This window comes from Astatotilapia calliptera, chromosome 4 (assembly GCF_900246225.1).
Source record: "Astatotilapia calliptera chromosome 4, fAstCal1.2, whole genome shotgun sequence".
NCBI lineage: Eukaryota > Metazoa > Chordata > Actinopteri > Cichliformes > Cichlidae > Astatotilapia > Astatotilapia calliptera.
The window spans coordinates 21,351,603-21,355,947 of record NC_039305.1 but is presented as its reverse complement, the minus strand read 5'-3'; the positions used below and the strand labels follow the sequence as shown (position 1 = coordinate 21,355,947).

The 4,345-nt window shown below is 38.0% G+C and overlaps 1 long non-coding RNA gene across 1 annotated transcript; it reads left to right on the top strand.

Moving 5' to 3' along the window:
• The first annotated feature begins 3,072 nt into the window (after positions 1 to 3,072).
• LOC113020046 (uncharacterized) lies at positions 3,073 to 4,039 on the top strand. The gene is made up of 2 exons (XR_003272143.1): positions 3,073 to 3,236; positions 3,655 to 4,039. It is a non-coding gene; the product is annotated as an uncharacterized LOC113020046 (long non-coding RNA).
• Positions 4,040 to 4,345: the final 306 nt, after the last annotated feature.

Sequence of the window (4,345 nt, the reverse complement as noted above, 5' to 3'; positions counted from 1 at the left end):
CTGTGACAGTGGGCATCAGGGGCTGTCCGAGGGATTTACTCCTTCATTTGGCTGCTCCTACCGAGACAAAGCGCTCTTTTTCATCGTCATTGTAAAGTAACTATGTATGCCATAGCTATGTTGTAACATAACTATGGCATATATTTCCTCCTAAAGCATAAATCCATACATCCCAGAAGTTAAATATGCAATACAGTTTCAAAGTAACACAGGTGCTGAAGACAAATCCATGTGTGTGTGTGTGTGTGTGTGTGTGAGAGAGAGAGAGAGAGAGAGAGAGAGAGAGAGAGAGAGAGAGAGAGAGAGAGAGAGAGCAACAGAGGAAAAGCACTGTATACTAGTTTAGTATTTGGGAAGAGACCAAAAAGACTTGGGGCTACTGGGGTACATTATGACGATATGATATCTTTACCACAGTGTTTATGAAGTCTTTATACTTCATGCAATTTGTTTAGAAAATCCCCGATTATGTCAATCTGCTCTTAAATCCTGTTAAACTCAGAAAGTGGCACTTTTAAATGTATCACATATACAACCTGTCAGTGTTGCAAGAAATATTGTTCCTGCCTTGGACAAATCCATCCATTCGTCCATCCATCCAGTTTCTTAATCACTTATCCAGCAGGGTCACAAGGGGGCGGGTGCCCATCCTAGCTGTCACTATGCAAGAGGCGGGGTACGTGCCGGACAGGTTGCCAGTCAGTCACAGGACCAATTTAGAATGACCAATTAAACTGTGGGAGGAAACGGGAGCAGGCACAGAAAACACAGAGGAAAAAAGGAGCATGCACAACACAGAATAATAGTGAGCAACACAAATGACCAGAATTCATAAGAAGACAGGGAAATGATAGAATAAAGGGGGGGAAAACCTTTTGCGAAACAATTATTACAATGTAAGAAAGACAGAAACAGAAAACTTTACCTTTTGATTGAAGCAAAGAGTTTTTTCTCTTCTTTTTTTTAATCTAACAACAGATGTTCATTATTCTCCCTTTCCATTCATTTGATTCTCTTTGGAAAAACCTATTCCACTCATAAAGAAACAAAAACTCGTCTTATAAATAAATGATAGCACGACATTAAAATAAAAGAAATCAAAACAATGCAGATGGTCGACACGACTTTCACATTGTGAAACGTTAAATTAACCTAATGTCCTCCTGGAATGATATCCAGACTTAAGAAATGAACTTCTAAAAATTGAGTTTGAAAACTATAATTTGCTGCCACTTGGAGTTCATTTGAAATCTCATTGTCACGCACTTACTGGAGTGAAACTTCTGTTATTCTTATTTTGTGTGGCATTCGGTAATACGAGGCATCAGGTATTCAGCGGCATCAGCCTACACCATTTCCTCAGCATTTCCTGACAAAGTATCTTTAAGCCTCATTAGCTACCAATGGGATAAGGTGATGAGATCAGAAATTATTCCACTTTCCTGAGCAGCATGACTTCATCCTTAATTGTTACCTTTCCACTGGTTGCATTGTGAAATACCACACATCTTGCCTCTTTTCTTTCGCCCCACTATTCGGTGATCTCTGAACATGTGGAGCTCATAGAGCCTCTCTTTGGCACCAAGGCCAAAGTTTTGTTGTGTTTTTACCTCATTGCAATGGAATTTCTTGCCATTGGACCATTAAAGCATCACGCATAATATGAACTACTGTAGGTTTAGTTTATGTGTAGCTCTCAGCCTTATTAAGAAAAGATTCTAATATTAACAGCCTTTATGGAAATGCAGGAGAGGCCAGGTTTTCCTCATGCAAAAATAATATTTATGCAGGATATGCAGATGAAAATTTAAAAACAGATACATTTATATAATAAAAAAAAAGAGATAAGCACAATGCTTACAACATGGAGAGCCATGCATTAAGCTTATCTTTTCAGATGGCGTACGTATCCTATATAACTGTTATAACATTTGATGTTCCTTTCAGATAAAGGGTCTTTTACTCTCACCAACCTCTAGATGTCTTACAGACAAAATGATATCATCAGGCCAAAGCTGTCTTATCACTTTATACAGGAGGGGCTCTATGTATAATCAAATTTAGAAATCCGCACTCTTAAAGTCTTACCAGACTAATCATACTAATCAACCATCAACTAATCATCAAGATTTCAAATAAACCTGAGATACTAATCTGATCATCTGGAAGAGTGGGGCCAGTTTCATTTCAGCTCAGTATGAGAGGTAAAAAGAAAGTTAATCCGCTGCTGTGCTCTGCTCTCTGTTTCACCATGTTTGCTTCAGTAGACAGACGCTTCACAAGTGTTGATGCCCAATTGCTTTATTTGTAATGACAGTTTTAGTTTTCAAGTTTTTCACTGCTATGCTCTAGGCACTAAGGACTTTTTGTTATATGTAATGATGAACAAGCGACAATGGCTTTTTTGTGTTTCGAAGCAGTCCTGGGAGTAAAGAGAGGTCTTCCTCTCCTTAAGAAAACACAAACTTTGGAGTTGTTGTCTCCCTCTGTGAAGCAAGACAACCAAATGAGTGGGACTCACAGATACAGGGGGAGAGTCAGGCGAGGCAGGGATTTGCATATTCATAGAGCTGCATAAACTAAATGAGGCAAAGTTGTAGAAGTACATGTAAGCACTTTTAGGGCTTAACAGTGACCTATGAATCATTGAAGCATAAAAAAGCACCTAACTCAAGGGATGAACTAGTGTTGCATCTACATATAACAGACATCTTAGCAAAGAAGCTATTTTAAATTGCATCTCTAGGCACTTTGTTACTAGCAGCCTCTCACAAGAACACCTTATTTCTTTTAATTTCTTTAGTTGAATCTATAGATTAAAACAGTTTGACAGACAAAAATAGGATTTTTTTTCATTGACAGGGGAATTCCCAAAGAGCTGTTAGCTGAAAATGTGACAAATCTTAGCATGATGTGCAGTGTGTGTGTAACCCAGTAGAGAAAACTACCTTTTGTTATTTTTTTCTTGTTTTCGTTTTGATTGTATAAATGTATTTTCATTATTTTATTTTGAAAAGAAACATTTATTTTGAAAAAAGGAAGTGTGATCCTCTAGCAAACTTTATTTTTCTGTTGCTGGATCACAAGGGATAAATGCCTTTTTCATTGGTTGAAGGTGGTTTTAGCCCCGTCTTCCGAAACACCAGACCATCATTTCACATGAGCTAGATCTTTTCGCACGTGGAAATAGATGAGACAGGTCACGGATAGCTCGTGCGGAATTTTCTAACATTTTGGTGAGTTTAGCCCATGGGTTTGAAAAGTTAATAATGTGTTAGTCTGTTGCTAAAAGTTGTTTCTTCTGTTCATACCGATTCGCGAGTGGTAATTTGCTGTTTAAAAACGGTTGAAATGCTGTTGTGGTAGGATTTGTTTAGCATACTCGAAGGATGATTGGAAAAATGTATTATCTTGCTGGTTATACCTATTAATCATAATTTCATGGTTAAAAAGAGAACAAGAAATTCATTTGTTGTTTTACATGGTTAAAATAATTTCATGTATAACGAGAGATATATTCAAAGCATGCATGTAATGTATTACTGTGGTAATGTGAAAGAAATGTGAAAAGAGATAAAGAACTAAAGCTATAGCTGTGATACAAGAGAAGAAACGGAGCTGGCTGTGTACAATAATGTTAATATTGTTGTGCAGGCTAGGTTTTTTTCCCTTTTCCGTGTGGAAGGAACTAAGATTTTGGATTCCAATGGATTCTCTCCGGATGGAGATGGCGAGCCTGAGCCCAGACTGAACTTTGCAGAGGAACTTACTCTTCTTCCTCGACGGAGACTACCAAGTGGTAACACACAAACCACAAACGAAAGAGAACAAGAACTAGACTAAGAATTTTTGACTTGACAAATGACCAAAGACAAAAAGACAATTGAATATTGAGCTCAAACGACTATTTTTGGGGTTATTTTTGTTTTGCCGGCTTCTTCTTCTTATTGTTATGGTTATTATCACTACTACTGTCAATGTGGAATTTGTGTCTTGTTTATTTCATTTTTGTGCAAAATAATAACTGTTGCTGCTCAAATTCCTGTCTCCAGCCATTTCATTCTGCATTCGCCTCGCTTTCTATTGTAGCCCTGCCGAACCTAGCAACTGGTCCGTAGTTTGGCTGTCCTAAACTATTTAAAATGAGTCAGTGGTTACAGTAAGTCTTGGCGAGCCAGCCAGGAGGCTTTTTCTCATGTGATTACAAGTATATAACGCACCCCAAATGGACCGTCTTGTTGAACGTGAATCTGTTAAAGTCCCAAATTCGGTGATCGTGAGCGAAATAGCTGGAGATGAGCAAATTGATGAGGTGACTGAATTCCTAAAACAGTATGGGTCAATC